Raw genomic sequence first — 25,643 nt, 5'->3', positions numbered from 1 at the left:
AGGGTGTTAAAAAGGTCAAAAATGTTTCAACGCAGAAATGCTTTAGCGCTATAGTTTTATTCGAGAACTAGGCTTCTGCGTCATGAACTTTGGACGGTTGAATTTGAAATTTGAAATAACACTTTAAGGTGGTTCAGCTTCTTTACACGTGGGCGGTATGGGCGGTAGTTATGATACTTAGGGCAACTAGGCCGGGCACAGGCACATTTATGCCGTTACAACTGTCATAACTGCCTTAGACCGTTCTAGCCTTGTAGTCGCGACACCTGGCGAGTGCGGCACACATTCCACACCCTGACCATGTGATTCATCTAACAGCCCAGACGTGGGCGCTGATGTTGCCTTACATAAACTTTTGCTTTGTCATTTTGTGATTCCTTTGTCGAATTCTCTACCTTTTAAATTCCACATATTGTAATTCGCGACTCCGACGAGGGTCACAGTTGGTCAAATCACTCCGTTCGTCATCATTTTCAAGTTAGTTTTATGGCATTTGTCTCTTTCTTTCTCCGTCACAGTGTCACGACTTTGTGCTCTGACCTTTAAGATTTTTTGGTAATCTTAACATTACATGCTTCTAGGGGTTTTCTATTTTTCTGTGATTTTCGTACGGGTTGATCTTGATTGAATACTGAGTAGCTTTTTGTATGTTGATTGTGTCCATTATTGCTTTTGTTTTCTGTGGACCTTGATGCTTGCGTTGCAACTCTAGAATTTAGCGTATATTATGTTTGAAGTAGATGAATCCTAAAATAGGGCAAAGACCGAGTCTAATAATGAAAAGAGTAGATGTACGTTCTCTAGTTCGTAGACCGCAAGTGTAGAAATCATTAGTAGCGCTAAAGCCCATGTCAGGAGATGAAATCGTAGAGCGCGACAGTGTGTTGGAAACTGGAGTGTTGATGCAGAAACTTCCAAGACTGGTGAGAAAGGCTAGGGTCACCATAGGACTAAATACCAAATTCCCGAATATGTCACTCTTTGAGCCCGCTAGAGGGCAATGTTCCCTTAAGCCCTTTGACAAGATTCGTGAGCTTCTATCCTTGCCTTTGAATTGTGGTTTGAGATTCCTATCCCAAACGAGTTGAAGAGGTTTATGATAGAGGCAAAGATTGCCCTTGGTCAGATTAATGTCAATGGCTAGAGGTTTAGATCTTATATATGTTTCAGGGTTTAGGTAAGTACACATGGCCCATGCTTAGCTAAATTTTATTGAGAAAGCCAGCAACTGACTTTTATGCTGTTGTATTGTTATATTTTTCTTTAGAGTTAATGATATAAATCTCTTGGGATATGATACAATAAATAATAATGAAAATCCTTTTCAAGTTTCGGAAATAATAAAAATTCCCCTACTATTAAGTTTTATGTGTTAAAAATAAAAGTAAGAGGGCAATTTGGTTATTAAGTCATGATAGCATAAATTTTAACAACTCACAGGAAGTTTATTACTGACATGGGGATTTGTGTTATTTCCGAAATCTTGAAGGATTTTTGTTATTATATTTACCTTTGGGGAATTTATGCCATTAACTTTTTTTTTTTTTTTTTTTTTTTTTTATCAGAGTTACATTTTGGGTGAACATTTATAGTTTAAGCATTTAAGGTATACCGACTTGTACATTCGGCAAAACTAGGGTGGGAAAATGGAAATAACTCTTTCCACAATTGAATAAAATTTTTATGAATGATGCTATTTACCCCAACCCAAATTCTAAAGGAAAATGATAGAGTTATCGAAAATTACACATCGAATCCATGCACCGAATGACGTGACAAAATATTAACTGTTGATTAATATTAATTTATAATGAATCAACGGTCAAGATTACGCCATGTCATTCGGTGCATGAATTCGGTGCGTATCCTTCGATAACTGTAACATTACTCAATTCTAAATCTATTATGTTAAAAATTTTAAACATATGTAGTCGTCTATATAAACTTCATTTATTCGAGAATAACCCTTTTCATTTATATTTCTACTTTCCACACAATACACTTTTCAAATCCATGATTTGAACATATTATTTATCCATTATTTTTAGCTAATAATGAAATGAATTTTTTTTTTAATATATTTTTTACAGATTTAGAAAATATTTCTTATGAATTCATCTTATCTTTGATTTATTTTATAATACAAAGTTGCTATGTCATTTATTATGCAATTAAAAAAATAATCACTAATTTCTTCATGATCCTTTAGAAACATTTATAAACAATTATCATATAAACATGAGTTTATGTTAAAAATATAATCAAGTAGCATGAATTGCAAAAATTTAAAATAAAAAATATTTTTGGATTCTAAACAAAATAAAAATAATAAAAATTAAGCAATAAAAAAAGGCTGTTAAATGCAAATTTCTAAACCTTAATGAGTATAAACTCTCCTTCTTTGATTTGGATTCAACCTCTGTGTCCAAAAAAATGGGGCTTTTTATTAAAAGACGATATCAAGTTCAAATTTAATTAAAAGGCTATGAAGTTTTGAAATGTTAACTAAATAGTCTCATTATTGATTAAGAGTAATTAAACATGATTAGTGCTTCATTAGGATTAATGAAGTATTGTGTAATCTTTTAAAAATAAACTATGTCCCCAAAAACCCGAAATTATTGCAAACAAACGCAAACACATTCTTCTTCTTCCTCCCACTTTTAACGCATCAGAACTGTGCCCTTCCCTCGTTGCTATTTCTTCTTAGCTTCATCTACATCTTCTTCTTCGTCTACATATTCTTCTTCCTCCGCCATTAACATCTTCTCCGCCAAAGATCTACCTCCTCCTCCTCCTGACATTTTGTCCAGGTATGTGTATCTCTTATTTGCATTTTATATTTCAATTTACAAAGATTTAATGATGCATTGGGTTTAGGTTATGATTTTGATTTAGTTCCTTAGGTTGTTAGGTTGTGTTTGATGTAATGCAAGTTGAAAGGAGTGAAATTTGTTGAATATTTTCTTGCATTGTGGATAGTTGGGGGTGGTAGCACCGATTGTAGGTGGAGATGACTGAAAATGTGTTCTGGATCTGATGGATCGCTTAAGCAATCTGGTATGTCTGGTATAATGCAGCAGATCGCAGATCGCTTAAGCTCTGCCTAATTGATTGCTTTAAATTATGTATAGGCAGATGTATTATAGCATATGTGGCACCGATTTGTAAATAGTTTGATATATTTCTCAATGAACCTTGATGTGCTTTCAATCGCTCTATATAATTAATAACCTGGTTTCCTCTTCATATGTGGCACCGATTGGCAAAAAATCACGTGAACAGTAGACGGTGAACAGTAACCGTAAACAGTAGGCGGTGAACAGTGTTCCTGTCCGAAATCAGAGATATTCGAAGGAGCCTCCAAACGTACATAAGTATTCTAATCCTTGAATGGGTTTACTTTATATAGATATTCTCAAGATGATGATATTCTCAAAAGCTTTTTTGTTTTAAAATTCATAAATATTGTAATTTTTATTCACCAATGGGGAAATGTAAGTTAAAATTGAAGGTTGGAATGCATCGAGAAATAAGCATTTGATGCACATAATACTATAAAATATATATTAGGATTTTGTAAAAAAAAAAATCAATCAAATTGAAAACACATGTAAGGTATAGCTTATTACCTTAAGTCCTTAGCAACCTTGAAGACTTTTAATTTCAAGAGAAATTAAACAAAAGAGTATCCACACTAAGGAAAAAAGAAGAATTAGGCCAAGAGAGATGTACCAGGGTTCTTAGAAAATTTTTATCTCCACTCCAAAATTGATATATCATTTTCTTATATATGTTGCCTTGTAAAAAATTCAATAATTGTTTTGGACTTCTTTAAACAATTCCATAATTGTTTTGGAGTGTATTATAATTTAAAACTACACCGATTACATGAGTATTATAATAGGTGGAATCTATTATTTAATTGCACCGATTGGTATAGGCTGTCAAACTACACCAATCGGTGCAATTAAATCTCTCAGTTAAGGCTCGCTTCTTATCAACAGAGAGCCAGGCGATACTTTATCACCAATGTCAAGAATGGAGACTTTGAAGTGGGCGACCTAATCCTTGAAAGAATAACATGAAGAGGTGGCGGAAAATGTAGATTGAAAGCATGAAAGGGCTAGATTGATAGGATTCAAAAAAATTTCAAACAAAGCTTGAAAACATTATACCTTCTCATTTGCTTAAGGTTGATGAAGCCAAGAATCAAAGGGATGAGTCCTCCACACTTTAATACCACCTTGAGAGAGCGAGAGAGTGGCCGAACCCTAAGAGAGAGAGATTGATTTTCTTTTGAGTGAACAAAATGAACCCTTAACCTAAAATACAACCATTTGCATTTATATATACATGGGCAATTTTGTAATTAGTTGTTTTCCACTTCTATGCCCCAATAAACTCTTATTTTAAAAGGAGCCCAAGTATTTATTATTTTACCCTTTGAATAATCAATATTATTCAAGGGCCCATGTAAACTAAACTAGTTTACATTAACAACCCACAAGTTTACCCTTTTGCCCTTTAACTACTAAAAGGTTATTTTAGTTCATCTCATTTATCTTAACGCTTTAAGATATAATAATTAAATATAATTAATTATTGCTTGACCATTTTAACCCTTAAAATGTCACAAATAATTTTCTGTGTAACTATTACCATAGAAATCCTGTCATTACCCTCGAAAGGTGCTAGCCCTCTTCGGATAATCATTTCTCTCTCTTATTCTTCTCTAACTTCTCAAGGCTATTGGTATGACCATGTAGGTCCATCATGGATTAGCCGTGAGCCAGTTCTGGATGAATCCGAAAACTTGTCCAGAGGCCCAATAACTATGGTAGACATCTAGCAATGTGCCATAGTCCCTAAACCACGATGAAGAAATACTTCATCGAACCCATTTTAGATCATATGTACCATGCAGGTAAAGTCCCTCCATTGATATATTCTGATCGAATACGGATTCATGGAATGCCAAAATCCTAAACTCGATCTTCTACCAAATCGTCGATCAATATGTCTGGAACTCATCATCACGAACTTGCTTTCGTATGACTAATAATAGACTCTGGCCAGAGATTCTGATTTCTGACATTTATTGACATTTGTCCAGGAACTCGAATCCGGATGGAGTCAGTGGTACTCCTGATCCTATATTTCCGAGTCAATGGATCCCTTCTTGACCATCGTTTGTTTCCGCATATGAACAACTCATGACCAAATAGGTTTTATCATATGAAACCTAACTAGTCTCGTATTTATACACCGTATGAACCATACGTATCCATATCGGATCCGACCACAATGTCTCAGGTCAAAGGACTACATCGTGCACTGATATAACCAAACGATAAATCATTAACTACATGCTTTTCCAAGTGATTTGTCGTTATTCGGTCACATTCGGAAAACAGTTCACCAACCGCTAATCCATACCAATGCCCTAGTGACATGACTATCATCATCATCCGTACTTATATCAACTCATGATATCTTTCGAAAGCATCTAGTATGCCTACTATGCAATATAGTTGCCCAAATTATATTGCTTCCATAGGGAACCCTTTTGATAATTCATTTACCAATTAAATGAATCATCTAGACAATTCATATACATACTTTACTTTAAATGCATGACTGAATAAAGGAAGCAATTTATATATATGAATTGTAGAACTCTTTCTTCTATTATTTATGATATATTGATACAAGAAAAAATGCTCTAAAACTGACAACACGAATGGTTTCTAGGGCATACACTAATATACACTCACAAACTCCCACTTACACTAAAGCCATTCGATGTTGTATCTTATACCCATCTTCTCAAGATGATGGTCCAATTGCTTCAGTGTCATCGCCTTAGTCAGTGGATCAGTTACATTTTCTGTTGAAAGTGTCTTTAGCATTATAAGCTCTCCAGCTCCAACGAATTCTCTCAAAATGTGATAGTTGCGTTGAATGTGTTTGGATTTTTAATGTGCCATTGGTTCCTTTGCATGTGCAATAGCTTCAGTATTGTCACAGAACATGCTTATTAGGTAAGCCATGTTCAGAACCACACCAAGTTCAATTACGAACTTTCGCATCCAAACAAACTCATTTGCTGCTTCTGAAGCAGCAATGTATTCAGCTTCTATAGTGGAGTATGTTGTGGTTGTCTGTTTGGAACTTTTCCAACTAACAACACCTCCATTACATATAAAAATGTACCCTGACATAGACTTTCTATCATCTATATCAGATTGGAAATCAGAATTTGAGTATCCTTGAATGTTTAACTCTGAACATCCATAACTCAGAACCAGATCCTTAGTTCTTCTCAAGTACTTAAGGATCGATTTTACAACCGACCAATGTTTCTCCCCTGGATTTGATTGATATCTGCTTGTAACACTTACAGCATAAGTTATATCAGGTCTTGTACATAGCATTGCGTACATTAAGTTTCCTACGGTAGACGCATAAGGCATATTACGCATCCGCTGCCACTCTTCATCGGTCTTTGGACCCATCTCCTTAGAAAGATGAAGACCATGAGTGAAAGGCAAGAGACCTCTCTTAGAGTTCTCCATGCTAAATCTTTTTAGCATTTTCTCTATGTACAATTTCTGGGATAATCCAATTACCTTTTTTGTTCTATCTCTATAGACATGAATGCTAAGGACATAGGTCGCTTCTCCTAAGTCTTTCATCAATAAGGTTTTGGACAACGAAACTTTAATCTCTGTTAGCATGCCTATGTCATTTCTCATCAAAAGTATGTCATCTACATATAATATGAGAAACATGATGGCATGATCTTTAACCCATTTGTATACATAAGGTTCATCCGAATTCTTGACAAAACCAAATGATTTGATTATGTCGTCAAATCGAATGTTCCAGCTTCTTAAAGCTTGCTTCAATCCATAAATGGATCGATGCAATTTGCATACCTTATGCTTTTCAGCAGAGGATACAAAACCTATCAGTTGTTCTATATAGATGTTTTCCTGAATAAACCCATTAAGGAAAGCTGTTTTGACATCCATCTGCCAAATTTCATAATCATGGTATGCTGCGATGGCTAGCATTATACGGATGGATTTAATCATAGCTACAAGCGAGAAGGTTTCCTCATAATCCAATCCTTTTTATAAGTATAACCTTTTGCCACCAATCGAGCTTTGAAGGTCTCTATCTCCCCATCCTTGCCAACTTTTCTCTTGTAGACCCATTTGCAACCTATAGGAATTATTCCCTCTGGTGGATCCACAAGTGACCATACTTGATTGGCATGCATTGATTCTATCTCAGAATCCATTGCTTCCAGCCATTTTCCTGAATCTCTATCCAGTATTGCTTTTTCGTAGCCTAGGATCATCACCATGATCATCTACTCTCACTAAGTAAGATTCAAAATCTTGCTCATGTAGGAACCTATATCTTTCTGAAGGTTTTGATATTCTAGAAGATTTTCGCACTGGAACCATAGTATTTGATACTAAGGTTCGCTGAGTGGACGTTCCATCTTTAGCAATCTCGGTTCTTGGCTCTTCGAACTCTTCATTGAGTTCAATATTTCTTCCAACACCGCCTTCCTCTAAGAACTCGCTCTCAAGGAAGTGTGCATTTCTACTGACCCAAACTCTTTGATCACTTAGGAAGTAAAATTAATATCCTAAACTATCTTTAGGATATCCAATGAACCAACCCTTCTCGGATTTAACATCCAGCTTATCAGATTTAACTAATTTAACATAAGCTATACTGCCCTAAATCTTCATATAATTCAGACTTGGATGTTTTCCATACCATATCCCATAAGGTGTTTTCTGGACAGTTTTAGACATGACCCTATTAAGGATGTGCACAACGGTCTGGAAAGTGTACCCCCACAGAGACATTGCAAGTCTGTAAAACTTACCATCGATCGTAGCATATCCAATAGGGTACGATTTCTCCTTTCAAACACTCCATTAAGCTAGGGTGTATAGGGAGGAGTCAATTGTGAGATGATCCCATTTTCTTTTAAGAACTCTTGAAATTCTGAACTCAAGTATTCTTCCCCACGATCTGATCGTAGTATTTTAATACTCTTTCCAGTTTGATTTTCTACTTCATTCTTGAATTCTTTGAATTTTTCAAAGGATTCAGATTTGTATTTCATTAAATACAAATACCCATATCGTGACATATCATCTGTAAAGGTAATGAAGTATTCAAATCCTCCCCTGGCTAAAGTACTAAATGGTCCACACATATCTGTATGTATGAGTCCTAATAGTTCTTTAGCTTAAAGGGAGACTTGGTCATCTTTCCTTGGAGACATGATTCACAGGTTGGATAGGGTTCAGAACCCAATGAGTTTATAATCCCACTTTCTCCAAGCTGTATTAATCTTCTCTCTCCTATATGACCCAATCTATGATGCCATAGAATTTTCGGATTTGATTCAAATCGAGTTCTTTTATTAGAAATGGTATTGATTGAACCATAGTCATTTCTAAGACATACAAACAATTTGTATTCATAGCTTTACCAACTAAAACATTTCCAAAATGTATTGAACATTCATTTCCATTAAATAGTACATAGTAACCTGCTTTACACAAAGCAAAAATAGAAATGATGTTTCTAGTGGCCTTTTCAAAGTACAATACTTTAAATAAATTCAAAACATGCCCTGAAGGTAGTCTTATTGGGCAAGCCCCCATGGCCTCGGCTGCAACTCATGCCCCATTTGCCATCCTCAAAATGATCTCACCCTTTGTCACCTCAGAACTATTCTGAAGTACGTGCAAAGACTTACAAACATAAAATGTTGTTGCTGAATCTAATATCCAGGAATGACTATCTGAATTAACAATTAATTCATATTCAATCATAAGACATTGGTTCGTACTTGCTTTTCCTTTGCCTTTCCTCATACTATTTAGGTATTGAGGACAGTTCCTCTTCTAGTGTCCATCTTCTCTACAGTGGAAACATTTTCCCTTTGTATTGGCCTTCTCTACCTTTGCCGCTGGCTTCTTGAAGCTCTTATTCTTGGGTCCAACTTTTGGACCTTTCTCTTGTCGCTTTTGGGGCCTTTTATTGGCTCTGCTGGTGGAGGCGGCAAAGACATCCTCATGTCCTTTTCCTTTCACATTCTGCCTATGAAATTCTTGACGCTCATTTAGCAATTCAGAGAGGTTTCGCTCAATCCTATTGAGATTGTAGTTAGTTATAAACGGTTCATAACTTAAAGGAAGGGATTGTAGAATCAAATTCACTTTGAGGCAGTCTAGCATGACCACCCCATATCCATCCAGTCGACCTAATCCATTGATCATTTTAATAGTATGATCATCTGGAGGTACCCTTTCCCTCAACTTCATGCTAAAGAGGGATGCACATAACTCATACTCAACCACTCTTGGATTTTCGTTGTACAACTCTTGTAGAGTTTTGAGGATATCATAAGCATTCGAAACCTTTTCATGCTTGGTTTGAAGTTCTCTATTCATTGAGGCTAGCATGTAATTTCTAGCCCTCCTACTATCCTCTCTCCACTTTTCAAAAGCATCAAGCTCAGCTTGTGGAGCATCCGATCCAATATCAATTGGAAGAGGTGCTTCTAGGACATAAGCAATCCTTTCGAAATCTAGAACAATTCTGAGATTTCTTAGCCAATCCTTAAGGTTGGGTCTGGTTAACATGTTATTATTCAGTATCTTTAGGAGAACATTGTTGGCCATTTTTTATTATATATCACAAAGATGAAACTACAAAGAAAAATAATTTTATTAGTGTCTTGTAATCTTTTAAACCCTTTATTGCGTAATCAAATTAGCTCCCACTATTTTATTCGAGTCCTACACTCTCTTAAATAGGATCCGAAAATTTTCGTTGGATTAAATTTCTTAGTGGGAATCAATTTCTTATCAAATTCAATTAACCTCACATAATAGAATTCTTGGTTAATTAAGTCTAATAAGTAGGAAACTATTTTCCTTTTATATCACTATATAAGATTTGATTCATATTCCTTGTCCTAGCTTCGGATACCTCACATAATAGAATTCTTGGTACCCTAGGCTAGTTAAATATGAACCTTTGTGCTTTCTTAGGATGACATTTTCATCATGTCCTTACATAATAGAAATCTTGGTCAAGGTGAAAATATCCATCCAAGAACAAGATCAACTTAATTCTATGATATAAAGATCATATCCCTCACATAATAGAAATCTTGGGATATTAAAATTTATATTAAAGAATTTAGTTATCCCACAATGGGAGACTTGAATTTAATAATTTTAATTTGGGGAGATTTAGGTTTAACCTTAATTAATTTTAACATGTCATGTTTAACTAACTATCCATACATATCACATATATGCATAAATTAAAGCATATGGGTTGAGCATGGGGCTTTTCGAAAATACATCCTAAAGGTAAACTATTTGCCCTAATCCTATATCCTTGATTGGATCGTCATCCGAATGCTCTTCGGGTTCCCGTCTAGCCAATTCAATTACAAATTGGATCTTAGGCGCGCAGGCCTGATTAAAATAAATAAATAAAATTTAATTATTACAAGCCATTTAATAAAAGAATATTACAAACACTTTCGAATATTTTGAAAACTAAATGGTGCTTATATATATTTTTTAAATTGTTTATATTCATGCCTTTAAATAATTGTTTATTATATTTGGTATGAATGTTTAATATTTATTTATGTGATGGATGAATATTAGATTAGAGGGTTGATCATGGGCACCATTTAGTTTTCAAAATATTCGAAAGTGTTATATATATATATGTGTGGTAACTTAATCATAACTTTGAGGCATGCAACAATTACACTTTTCAAGCGAATCATTATACAAACACTTTTGTCATATTCCACCCAAAGATATAATAATGAATTTATTATTTAATTATTAACATCATTTTAATACTTTTCACAAAAGTCATGCATGATATAGATAAATGGGTTTTATTACTCCAAGAGTAATCATTTTACGATACAAGTTACTTTAAATAAAGTAATATTTTTTATGACATATTTATCTACTCAAAGACAATAATATCATCTTGCATCATCAATTTTTGAAAGTATTCAAAAAACCAAATTAAAACATTTCAAAAATAATAATAATTTATACCATGCAATGATGCATTAAATGATAATTTAATCAAATTAAATATCATGCTTTAAAATTACCATCATCATGTATACATATTATCACAATGCATCACATGAATTAATAATCCATAACTTTATGCCAACATCATTTTCCACCACTAAACACTTGCAACATTTGCATACTTTTCATACAAAATATACTTTAATCAAATTAAAGGATAACACATTTAGCATGTCAAAGCATAAACAATTTAATCAAAGTCATGGAAATGAGCATACATGAATGTTTCTTTAAATAAATCATAATGCAACATTTCCCAAAACATTATTCATCAATGCATGAATGAGATGACAAATTCTTATGGCAAAACTAGTCATGGCCGAACATGACAAAAAGGAAAATCATAACATACATATGCATGTAGTTCTCAATACAACTCATGCAATAACCATCATCCAAGCATGCTTTAAATCATATTCTAACACATCCAATCATATTAGAGCAAGATCAAAAACATATTTTCACAAAGTAAGGAGATGGCCGAATCACATACATGCATCAAACATGCTTATTCCAACTAACAACTTATTCAATACAAAGACATGCTCATTATCAATATTACCATCATTCAAAACACATGAGAATTACATTAAAAATAAACATTTACCTTTGATCAAGGTGTGGCCGAGACATGCATGTAAAGAGTTAGGATGGAAAACTCATTTTTTGAACCAAAGCACTAACATGCAAACTCAACCATGTATGATGAACATATGAACACATGGAATAGCATGACTTTTGCTCAAAAACAACATGCAGGGAGCTTTTAAGCTCTGATACCATTTGAAAGAATAACATGAAGAGGTGGCAGAAAACATAGATTGAAAGCATGAAAGGGTTGGATTAATAGGATTCAAAAAAATTTCAAACAAAACTTGAAACCATTATACCTTCTCCTTTGCTTAAGGTTGATGAAGCCAAGATTCAAAGGGATGAATCCTCCACACTTTAACACCACCTTAAGAGAGTGAGAGAGTGGTCGAACCCTAAAAGAGAGAGATTGATTTTCTTTTGAGTGAACAAAATGAACCCTTAACCTAAAATGCAACCATTTGCATTTATATCTACATGGGCCGTTTTGTAATTAGTTGTTTTTCATTTCTATGCCCCAATAAAATCTTATTTTAAAAGGAGCCCAAGTATTTATTATTTCACCCTTTGAATAATCAATATTATTCAAGGGCCCATGTAAGCTAAACTAGTTTACATTAACAACCCACAAGTTTACCCTTTTGCCCTTCAATTATTAAAAGGTTATTTTAGTTCATCTCATTTATCTTAACGCTTTAAGATATAATAATTAAATACAATTAATTATTGCTTGACCATTTTAACCCTTAAAATGTCACAAATAATTTTCTATGTAACTATTACCATAGAAATCCTGTCATTACCCTCGGAAGGTGCTAGCCCTCTTCGGATAATCATTTCTCTCTCTTATTCTTCTCTAACTTCTCAAGGCTATTGGTATGACCATGTAGGTCCATCATGGATTAGCCGTGAGCCGGTTCTGGATGAATCCGAAAACCTGTCTGAAGGCTCAACGACTATGGTAAACATCTAGCAATGTGTCATAGTCCCTAAACCACGATGAAGAAATACTTCATCAAACCCATTTTAGATCATATGTACCATGCAAGTAAAGTCCCTCCATTGATATATCCTGATCGAGTATGGATTCATGGAATGCCAAAATCCTAGACTCGATCTTCTACAGAATCGTCGATCAATATGTCTGGAACTCGTCATCACGAACTTGCTTTCGTATGATTAATAATTGACTCTTGCCAGAGATTTCGATTTTCGACATTTATCGACGTTCGTCTAGGAACTTGAATCCGGATGGAGTCAGCGGTAGTCCTGATCCTATATTTTCGAGTCAATGAATCCCTTCTTGACCATCGTTCGTTTCTGCATATGAACAACACATGACCAAATAGGCTATATCATACGAAACATGACTAGTCTCGTACTTATACACCGTATGAACCATACACATCCGTATCAGATCCGACCAAACATGATTTATTGTTTGGTGAACTGATATAACCAAACAATAAATCATTGACTACATGTTTTTCCAAGTGATTTGTCATTATTCAGTCACATTCGAAAAACAGTTCACCAACCACTAATCCATAACAATGCCCCAGTGACATGACTATCATCGTCATTCGTACTTATGTCAACTCATGATATCTTTCGGAAGCATCCAGTATGCCTACTATGTAATATAGTTGCCCAAATTATATTGCTTCCGCAGGGAACCATTTTTGATAATTCATTTATCGATTAAATGAATCATCTGGACAATTCATATACATACTTTATTTTAAATGCATGACTGAATAAAGGAAGCAATTTATATATATGAATTGAAGAACTCTTTCTTCTATTATTTATGATATATTGATACAAGACAAAATACTCTAAAATCGACAACACGAATGGTTTCTACGGCATACACTAATATACACTAACAGTCCTCAAAAAGGTTGTCCAGGGGGCCTCAAAACCCAAACTTGGGGGCACTTGGGCCCAAATGGGAAGGTCCGTTCAGGATCTCCGAAAAGCTCGCACTAGGAACTTTCCACTTGGAACGCCTCAACGGCGATGCAATACTACGAGCCTGGAACGCCAAGATCTGCGGAGGTATTACCAATAAGCAGCTCGAGTTCCAGTCATGTTTTGTTTTCTTTCAATCATTTTGTAAGGTCATTTACAGCCAAAATGCTTAATCAATAAAAGAGGTATTATTCATAACTTTTCTTTGTTTTCCTTTTTAATTTACTTGTTGTTTAGCATTTATCATTCATTGCTTCAAAAATCATGACTTACGCAATCGCATCTAAAAAACTCAAAGTCAAGAGTCTAGAAAAATGCAGCTTATCTCAATAAGCCATGCCATAATCTAACTCTGTAAGGGGGAAATATCCCCAAATTGATAAAGTTATACTTGGAAAAATTCAAGTAAAACACATCAAGGGAAATCGACCATAAGCCAGTGACCAAAACTCGAGACGGACAATGGATTTGAAGTCGGAGCTGTCGCATAAGATTTCCCTACATATATTTGAAAAGCTCCTCAAGAAACGAGCTATGCATAACTTGAAGCAAATTCGGAGTTTTTATGACAAGTCTGTTTAGGACAATTGAAACGACTCTATAGGATTATAAGAAATATATTGCTCAACAAAGACATGCAAAAATACCTCCCATTCATTATGAAGTTTGACTACAAATTTAATTAAAAAAAGGGGAAAGATACAGAAATTCTTTAAACAAGTGGAGGAGTAGGGGCATCATCAACGGCCGGACCATGAAGCTTGCCACCAACTAGGAGAGATGGTTCCTCGGTGGTAGGAATAACTGAGGCCTCTTTAGGGTTGGGAGCCTCGCTCGGAGGAAGATCGACAACATTGGGGGCAAGTGTAGCCAGAGGAACTGGATCCTCGACCTCTTGCTTAAGGCTAGTCCCCTCCTTGCCTTCCTCAACTTCCTCTTGGCCCTCACCATCAGGCTTAGAATTGTTCGAGTATACATAGACCATTGTAAGTAATTGATCTACCATATGTAGTAGAAAACAAAAATTCAATCGGTAAATCAATTACCTTTCTTAGCCTAGATCCAAGTATAGATTATACCGTTTACATGTTTATAAACAAAAATCTGTATAAAGTAAATCCATTCAAGGATTAGAATACTTACATACGTTTGGAGGCTCGTTCGAGTATCTCTTATTTCGGATAGGAATATTGTTCATGTATTGTTCATAGTACTGTTCATGGTTACTGTTCACGATTACTGTTCACCATCTACCGTTCACGTGATTTTTCGCCAATCAATCCAAAGTAGGATCGCACTCATGGAAGCCCACACGAAGATAATCCGCAAAACCCTTGATTATTTTGCTAGAACAATCAAGGGCTTCAAGAATCAAGAAAGAAGAACAAGAAAAGTTTTCTTCTTGAGAGAGAGAGAGAAAGATAGGGTGGCTAGTGACTGAATGTGATTAACAATCGGCAACCGGCGAAAAGGTTTCCTCATAGTCAATACCATGAATTTGTTTGAAACCTTTGGCAACCAGTCATGCTTTATAAGTGTGCACCTTGCCATCCATGGCAGACTTCTTCTTGAAGACCCATTTACACCCTATGCGTTTTACCCCTTCAAGTGGTTCCACCAGAAACCATACTTGGTTCTGGTACATGGAGTCTATCTCAGATTTCATGGCTTCAAGCTATTTAACAGAATCTGGATCCGATATAGCGTCTTCGTAGGATTTGGGGTCATTGTCTTGGTAGACAAGTATGTCACCATGTTGAGTCACGAGATAACCGTATCTCTCAGGCTAATGGCGTACTCTCTCAGATCTACGTAGCTCATGTGCTACTTGAGGTGGTTCACTTTGATCCACAAGTTGTGGAGTAACCTCCTCTTGATGTTTAACCACTGCTTGTGGCACATCTTCTTATCCTTCGTCTAGTATATCTTATGGCTCTAGAATTTCATCGAGTTCTACTTTTCTCCCACTAATACTTCCTAGAAAAAAATCCTTTTATAGGAAGACACCAATACGAGCAACAAAATTTTTGTGCTCTTCTGGATGGTAGAAATAGTATCCTTTCGTCTCTTTAGGATACCCTACAAATATACATTCGTAGGATTTTAGGCCCAGCTTGTTCGAAGTTAATTTCTTGACATAAGCTTCGCAACCCCAAATCATTAGATAAGACAAATTGGGCTTTCGCCCATTCCATAGTTCAAATGGAGTCTTGTATACAAACTTTGACGGCACACGGTTCAAAATGTGAGTTACAGTCTCTAGGGAATAATCCCAGAATGATGCAAATAAATCGCTAAAACTCATCATGGACCTAACCATGTCAAGTAAGTTCCTATTCCTCATTTCAGACACTCCATTGTGTTGGGGTGTATACGGAGGAGTGAGTTGTGATACTATCCCACATTCCTTCAAGTATTCAGAAAACCTTGAGCTTAAGTATTCATCTCTTCGATCTGACTGAAGAGCTTTAATACTTTTGCCCAACATATTCTGTACTTTATTCCTGAATTCTTTGAACTTATCAAAGACTTCAGATTTATGTCTCATAAGGTAGACATAACTGTATCTACTGAAATCATCAGTAAATGTGATGAAGTAGGAATATCCACCTTTGGCTTCAACTGTTAGTGGATCACATACATCACTATGGATGATGCCTAACAGTTCAGCAACCCTTTCACTTTGTCCTGTTAAAGGTGACTTGGTCATCTTGCCTAAAAGGCATGACTCGCATACCTCAAATGACTGGAAGTCAAAAGAGTCCGAAACTCCACCTCTTTGAAGTTTTGCAATGCAGGTCTGATTAACATGACTCAATCTACAATGCCAGAGGTATGTATGGTTTTGTTCGCTATGTTTAGATTTCTTAGTTTCAACGTTGAGAATGTCCTTATTGTTCAAATCAAGAACATATAATCTGTTATATAACCTTGCAATTCCAAATAGAATACCATTCAAACTAAAGGACAACAATCCATTAGAAATCTCAAAACGATATCCTATATTATCTAAAGCGGATACTGAAATAATGTTTCTAGAAATCGCAAGTACAAAATAACAGTCTTTGAGTTCTAATAATAAGCCCGAAGGCAAAGATAAACAATAAGTCCCTACAGCTAATATAGCCACATATGCTCCATTTCCAACTCGTAGGTCTACTTCTCCCTTGCTAAGCAATCTAATCTACCTTTGTCCCTATACATCAGTACAAATGTGAGTACCACATCTTGTGTCAATGACCCAAGATGTTGAAGGAGAGAAGTTAATCTCAATCATAAACAAACCTGAAGTCAAAGCATCTGACTTCTTCTTGTTTGCGAGGAAAGCCTTGCAGTGCTTCCTCTAGTGGCCAGGCTCGCCACAATAGAAGCAGACTACCTTCCCACCTTTCCCAACGCCACCCGCAAGCTTGAGAGCATCTTGTCCTTTAGGCTTGGGCTTGGGATTGGCCTTGGCCTTTCCCTTGCCCTTACCCTTTCCTTTACTGGCAGTTACTAGTAAAACAGGCTTGGACTTCTTCAAGTCCTGCTTTGCAGTCCTTAGCATGTTCAAAAGCTCCGACAGGGTTTTCACCATAGCGTTCATATTGAAGTTCATTATGAACGGTGCATAAAAGTCAGGCAAGGATTGCAGAATTAATCCACTTGTAATTCTGCATCCAACTCAAACCCCAAAGTCTCAAGCCTCTCCATGTGCTTGATCATTTTGAGCACATGAGGGCCAACTTGGGCTCCCTCAGTCAAGCGACTTCCAAACAGTGCTTTTGACACCTTGTACCTCTCATATCGAGCATTCCCTTCGTAAAGCTCCTTGAGGTGTAAAATGATGACAGGAACGTCCATATTCTCATGCTATTTTTGCAGCACTAGTGTCATCAATGCTAACATCAAGCATTGAACGCCATCAGCATCATCAAGGAACTTTTGATAAGTATCATTTACTTCCTGAGTAGCATCAAGATCAGGCTCAGCTATGTATGGCTTATCAATGATATACGACTTAAGTATAATCCGAAGATTACGATACTAGTCCGAGAAATTGGATCCATCCAACTTGTTTTCTTTCCCGATTATCGGTCGCAGGTTCATAATGCTCATTTTTAAGAGAATCTACAATTCAAAAAAGTAAAGTCAATATAATTTTTATTAATTCTTAATATGGTCTTTCATTAAAAAACACTCCCACTATTTTCCTCAAGCCATTAGCCTCACTATTAACTCGGGAAAGCCTGTTGGCTTTCTTAGTGGACTGAGATCCCTTCTGACCCATTTCAAACCTTCATTGTCGCGAACAAGCCAAAATGGGTTCATTAGGAAGGCCAACAAACTTAATCCACACCAGTTGATAGCTCTCACTACCAACCTCAAATGTGAAGTAAGCCAACAAGCCAATCACACAATTCAATGGCCTAGCCATCATCCTCAAGTGTGATTCTCAGTATCAGTAGAGTGGATACTACATGTCGCCAAGTACACTCAACATGTGTACTTCTCTGCTATGCCTATGACGTGTTTATCAACCTTCACTATGGCGAACAAGCTAAACTGTCATTTTAAGTCGACCCATCATCATTAAGGAAAACTCCAATGAATTTTAACCTCCCACAGGTAGAAGTGTACCCTTCGCTGTGGCGAACAAGGTTCTGACGAACAGTGGTTTGATTAAAACCATGGTGATGGAAGGCATACGTGACTTAATATATCTTATTTGAGGGTTTTTATTTAATGTCTCACCAGATTATTATCTTTGCTAGAATGTCATTGTTTGGCATGTTATTGAACATTCAACCCTAGCATGCATTCTAAACAAAAAATTAAACGTGCCGATACATGGCCCACTAAAACCGATTTCCTCGAGCCTAGAGGAATCGGTGGGTCAACCTAGGGTTTAAAAATAAATCTTGGATCTTCAAGTTATTCCTCTTCATAGCTCCTTTGTTTCTTCTTCACGATCATTACAAATAATTTTATAATAAAAAACCTATTCTAATTTACATCAATAAAATAGAAACCTTGCGTTACATACGAGGGGAGTGAGATGAGGAGAAGAAATACATGGAGATTTAAGAGAGAGAAGCAGGACAGGCAAGTCCTATTTGTTTATAAAAATTACAAACAAACCCAATAAACAATAAACAATAAGTCTAAGGCTCATGTACCAGGCACCATGCAATCATCAAACAAGAACATCCCCATTGGATAACCCACCTAGGAAAAAATATAAAGATGGAAGCTGACAAGTACATGCAAACATATATAGGATCATTTTGGTATAGCTAATTTTTTTCTACCAAATTCGAGTATTATGGGAATAATTCAAGAAGCAAGTCTTAAATTTCCTATACTAGTAAGGATGTATACTTGCTTACTTTGTTGATTTCAAAGAGAGATAATTCTTCAAATGCCTGATCGAATGCTTGAAGCGCAGGAACAAAAAAATTGCGGTGGTTGATGAATGATGGCAGCATGGGATCGAAGATTAGAGGCTCTTGATGGTGTCGGATTGGTCAATCGATGCCAAAATCAGGCCAGATCGGCACTGAATGGCGATCGAGTAGGTTTGGTAGGTGATGGTGGTGCTAGATGGGGATGGGGATGGTGATGGTGGTTGGATGGGGTGAAATCAAAAGTTAAAGACAGTATGGTAATAACATAAGTCAGAAGTCAATATTCACTAACGATGTTAGTTTAAGGGTAAAAATCCTAAATAAATGCAACCAAAAGTATGAACTTGGTATTTCACTAAACCTCGAGTTGTAAACATGTCGTTTGCTCTTTCTTAAATCAAACCCTAAGCAAGAAAGTCAATGGAAATATCAATTATTATTTTTCATCCGTTGTGATTCCATCTTCTATCTCTTTACAAAAAAAAAAAAAAAATCCAATCATTCATGACAACATAATTTCTAATAAATTTTCAAATTAATGTTTTTTTTTTTTTTTTTTTAAAAAGGGTTTAGGGAATTGAGAAAAAAGTTCCGTAATATATGGAGTATACTAAAAGAACAAATGTCCTATGAGGTAATTACTAATTTTAAAAATTATTATTCAAGTTAGAAATAAATTTGGAGCTAAAAAACAGCCCTCTTAAAAAAAACTTGAAGTGAAATAAACAATATTTGATTAAATTAATTAAGTGATTTAACAATAATAATAAAACAGGAGAGAATCTAAATGGCAATATAGAAGATCCCAATATTCAAATTTTCAAAAAAGCTTCACTTACCATTAGTCCGCCTACTCAACAGTTCATGTGAGTGTTTTTCATAAGAGTAATATTGCTACATTTACACTATTCTTTTATACCAATTATTATATCATGATGAATATATCACAACCATATAATTTTAATTATAGCATTACTCTTCTCATATATTAATTTTAAACTATTAAATTATTATGAATTAATGTCAAATTTTTCTGTTACAATAACTTATATTATAATATACCAACATCATAGTAATAACATTCTATTTAAAAGTACCCATCAATACAATTAAACATTTTACTGATTTCAAACTTAAAATTAAATTCTTCATAAATTTATTTTCGATCAAGGAAAGAGATAAAAGAATTCTTATTAATTTCCTAAACAAAACAAATCAAAGGATAAAAATAAAAGAGATGTAATTAATAAACATGCAAGTGGAATTCTATTTCATTTTTCAAAATTTCATCACCGTCACATTTCAACAACCCCTTTCAGCAGTACCATTAAAACAAGCAGAAAATGACAACAGAGACAGCTAAAAGAACCAAACACAGCATAGCCGTAGGGACAGCTAAAACAGGGAAATTTATATAGTCCCTGAGGTTTAGAATGAGTACAATTTAAGCTTAAAAGAATTTTTAGTAACGTTTTATTCTTATCAGTAACATTTTACTATTTTAGTCGCTCACATCGATATTCGACAGGGATTAAATTGGCAAATTGCTACTAATAGAACAAAAAGGTACAAATATACTAACTTATAAAGATTTTCATACAAAGTGAGTTGGTAAATATAAATGGAAGAGTAAACAAAAGTCAAACTCATTAAATTCACTCTTCCATTCATTTTTGCCACATCACTTAATATGGAAATCTTTGTAAATTTCTTTGTAAATGTAGTATTACTCAAGCTTGTTTTATCCAAACAGCTAAACCCAATACTGGACAACTACCATTGCCATCATACCGCCCTTTCTACCTAAACTTTCTTTGAATTATTTAATGCTCTAAACCTTAGGACCATCTCCAAGCATTAAACACACATTGGTGTATCCGTCAAACCAATTTTTGCACAATTTATTTACATCTCTGATTCATTACACCAAATATTATATGAAAAGATATTTCTTAGAATATTCTTAGTTTTTTTATTTCTATTAATTTTTAATAATTATTTATTCACTAATTATTTATATATATATTAATTAAATATTAAGAAAAATAATTTTAGGGTTGTATTTTCTTTTAATTGTAGTGTTATTTATTTTGAGTTATTGAAGTGTAATATTTGCATTGTAAATGAAGTTTGTTTTCAAATTTTCATCATTTTTTGAATTATAAATACTATAAATATTAATATAATTAATAATTAAATACAAAACTAAATAAAAATAGGATATAATGTAATAAAATTTAATTTAATGGCTAAAATGTAAGGTTTTTTTTGAAAAAGAAAAAAAAATTATATTGAAAAATGAAAAATTATTTGGTATTTTGGTGTGGATGAATAGGTCACATCACACCAAATTTAGTGTGACACTATTCATCAATAACAATTTAGTATCTTTAGAATTAAGTTGGAGTAATATTTAAACAACACCATTTTATTTTTTACACTAATTTAGTGTCCCATTAAAGATGCCCTAGCCCATGTTGAAAACTTGCCACAACAGCCACCCTCTTCATTTTCTATTTGTTTATTTTTTTTTATTTTTTTTATTAAAAGTCACCCACCACCTGTGCTGGTAGTGGTCAACAGCCTAGTGAGTCTAGTCTTTGCTTAAAACAAAGTTCCAGGATCCTTGACGGAGTTTGCCACGAAAAATTCATCGTTATTATCATCTGCCTTACACTTTTTGTTATTTCTACTCTCAAAATTTGATCTTTCATGATATTTTGCTAAAAAAGACCCACCTTCCTTAGACTCTTTAATGGCTGTTGCAATGATTCAATTCTTTCACGTACTCTACTCAAAATTACTCCCAGTTTCAGTTTCAAGACTCGATTTCTGCCACCCCAGTTTATCTTGCAAGAGGGTTTTCTTGCAATGGGAGAAATCTCAAGTTCAAGGTGAGATCAAGCTGAAGTTCAAGCGGGTATGTTACAAGAGAAGAGTTTGCAGGGTTTGAGTTTGGGGTTTGATGTGGTGTCAGAGGGGGAACTGAGAGGAAGGGGTTCATGGGGATGAGGAAGACGAAATGGTGTGTACAATTGGGCCTGCATGCTGTTCAGAGGAAGCTTTGGAGAGTTGGCCTTCGGAGCATGAATGTGGCTCGGCTTAACATGTGTCACACTCTAGGGAGTGGCATCGTGATGTGATTAGGAAGATCAAGAGGTTGAATGATGAAAAGGGGTTTTGTGTTGCTGTGATGATTGATACTGAAGGTAGTCAGATTCATGTGGTTGACCATGGTGCCCTTTCTCTGTCAAAGCTGAGGTATTAACAAGAATCCCACTTCTAGTTGGATTAATTTAGATGGGGCAGGGGCACAGAATGGTTCAATTGGGTGATCAGTCTTTTTTTTATGTTGGTTTACATTTGTTATTTTGATGAAGATATAGTATTTTGACGGTTTCTTATTTGGGCAACAGGTGGATTCAATATGGTTATTTACTGCTCAAAAGTTTGAGGGTCTCTTCCTTTTACAGTGCAAGCAAAGTATGAAGGCTTCTCTGAAGGTATTAAAGCATTACTAATTGTGTCAAGAATCAATTTGTTTAATGAAAATGGGAAATCTTTTGTAACTTTATGGTCCATCTAAATTAAATTTCATGTTTGGCAGGCATTAGTGGGTGTGAGCTTGTTATTGATGGAGGAATGGCAAGCTTTGAGGTGATTGAAAAACTTGGGAATGATTTGCGTTGTAAGTGCACAGATCCTGGTCTTTTCCTACCTCGAGCAAAATTGAGCTTCTGGAGAGATGGGAAGCTGGTGGAGAGAAATTATGGGCTCCCTACTCTGTCAAAAAGGTGGATTTCATATGCCTCTTTATTTGAATTTTTGTATATAGACTCTAGTCAAATGTTATTTGCATCGGCATTCTTACTCTACAGTACCATCTAGTGATGTTAATTGAAATATCCAGCTGGTGTAGTTTTGTTAGGCCTGCTGAACCATATTAACTAATAAAGTTCCTACCTTATATTAAAGTATCTCATTAATGTTCTCTTGAATTAATTGGAATTCTAATTTGAAAAAATGTGGACAAATTTTAATCTTTTTTATTAAATACTCAAAAGACTGATTTTCCGTTAGAAAACTGATCTGTGCTGCTATGATGATTAGTAACTATAGATATATCACTGCTGCATTGCAGGTGATGATAACATAATATAATACTTCTATGATACTGTGATACCAACAATTAAAAGTTTCCTTTCATGTCGCAGGATTGGGCAGACTCGAGTTTGGAATTTCCGAAGGAGTTATTTTGTGGCCATGTCATTTGCAAGTGATGCTGATTCTTCAGGCATTTGAAGAATTATCTCTCTTCGAAATCGACAAGTAAGCAAGTATACATCCTTACAGTATAGGAAATTTAAGACTGCTTCTTGAATTATTCCCATAATACTCTAATTTGGTAGAAAAAAATTATCTATACCAAAATGATCCTATATTGTTTGCATGTACTTGCAGCTTCTATCTTTATATTTTTTCAAGTCCATCTGAATGAAGCCAAAATTAGAAAATTCTCCCTCTGCAACATGCATTAGAAGTTTAGAACAGAAACAATTTTCAATTCATATTCATTTTTTTCCATAAACTATCATACCAATCCTAATATTTGCTGACATTATTATCTCGACAATCTCATCCTATAAGAATTCCATTGTCTTATTTTTTTCTTTTCAATAATACTGATCTTATCATTATATAACAAAATCATTTCTTTTTGCCTTTCAACTGGAAAATTATTGTGTCCTGAACTAAAATTTCTGCAAAAGTAGAATGCTGGATACAAATGACATTAGCTCTAGGTATCTTTCGAATTTGAACTGTAAAGGAAAAAACTTGGTCATTTCAGATCCATAAAAGTACTGGCAAAGTTGAAAACCTGGAGTCTGTGCTGAAATTGGAAGAAATTGTAGAGGCTTCTGATGGAATAATGGTGGCTCGAGGCGACCTTGGAGTTGAAATTCCACTTGAGCAATTCCAACAGTCCAAGAAGAAATTACCCATGTGTAGCAGGCAGCTAAACAAGCCAGTGATTGTAGCTTCTCAACTTCTTGAGTCAATGGTTGATATCCAACTCCAACACGTGCTGATGTTTCTTTCACAATTGATGATAGTTAATGTTATTCTGTTGTTTAGGCATTGTATTAGGCAGAGATGTTTTTGTATAATAGTATTTTCTTTCATGAATAGGTTGCAGATGTTTCCGAAGCAGTTAGACAATATGCTGATGCCTTGATGTTGTCTGGAGAGTCAGCAATTGGACCATATGGACAGAAGGCTATTTCTGTCTTGCAATGACTAGCAGCCGAATGGAACTTTGGAGTCGTGAGGAAAACCGACAAAGTGCTCTCAACCAGCGTCAATTAGGAGTATCACTACCAGATCGCATCACTGAGCAGATCTGCAGTTGTGCAGTTGAAATGGGTACTACTACTTTTCCTCACTGTTCCATCATCCTTCAGTACTTTGATTAAACACATTATCTGCAATCTCACTATCAAGCATATTATAACTATCTTGTCAAAAATAAATAAATAAATAAATTGTCGAGTCTATGAGGAAGTGTTTTCAGCCACCTGCATTCATTGTCAATAACTGGGATTATTATAAATATAAAGTGTGATTTATATGGTAAAAGGATATATACTACATCACTAATGTACATCACTTCTTGGTCCAATGGAAACAGATGAAACCTGGCAATGAAATAACATATTCTCACGAGATAACACTGGAGGAAGGCATGAAATTAGCAGTTTGAGTCGCATTAGTAATTGATGTTCAATTTTGTGATGTAATTACATTGTTTATGCAGATGTTCACATACAAATATAAGCACCATCTGTTTACTTGTCTTAATTAAGATTTTTATCTTTCGTAATATAGTAATTGAGTACCCATTTTGAGACTCTTAGCACATACTCCCTCACAAATAATTTGGCTTTTTTTTTTTTTTCTTTTGTGCAGCTAACATCTTGGTGTAGATGCCATCTTTGTGTACACAAAACACGGGCATATGGCATCTCTCTTGTCTTGTAACCGTCCACACCCTCCCATATTTGCTTTCACTAATGATGACAGCACCCGGATGGCTCTGAATTTGCAATGGGGAGTCATTCCCTCCTTGTTGACCTATCAGATGACATGGAAGCTAATGTATCAAAAACCATAGATCTCATGAAATCGAAGGGATGGTAATACAGGGTGATTCTGTTTTGGTGGTGTCAGATTTAATTCCAGCTTATGTTACTTCAACAGCATTCCAATCTATCCAAGTGAAGACCATTGTTTAATGAGATATTTTATCTTCTAAGTATCGTTTAATCAAGCTGTAGAGAGAAGAGGCAAGTTCTATGAAAAGACAAAGCAAATTTCCAATCTGTGAGAATGTGTAATGTGCATTATGTTTAGATGCTATCAATTTACATCTTATGAAAGTAGAATTGTAGAATGTTGGACGTGCCTAAACAGCCAAAATGAATCTTGAAAGTTTGAATTTGGTGTATGC

General features: G+C 35.0%; 1 pseudogene; it reads left to right on the top strand.

Moving 5' to 3' along the window:
• The first annotated feature begins 22,057 nt into the window (after positions 1-22,057).
• On the top strand, positions 22,058-25,448 carry LOC116134589 (annotated as a pseudogene).
• Positions 25,449-25,643: the final 195 nt, after the last annotated feature.

Source organism: Pistacia vera, unplaced genomic scaffold (genome assembly GCF_008641045.1).
Source record: "Pistacia vera cultivar Batoury unplaced genomic scaffold, PisVer_v2 Contig29, whole genome shotgun sequence".
NCBI lineage: Eukaryota > Viridiplantae > Streptophyta > Magnoliopsida > Sapindales > Anacardiaceae > Pistacia > Pistacia vera.
The sequence above is the reverse complement of the archived record's forward strand: the minus strand, read 5'-3'. Positions and strand labels throughout refer to the sequence as shown.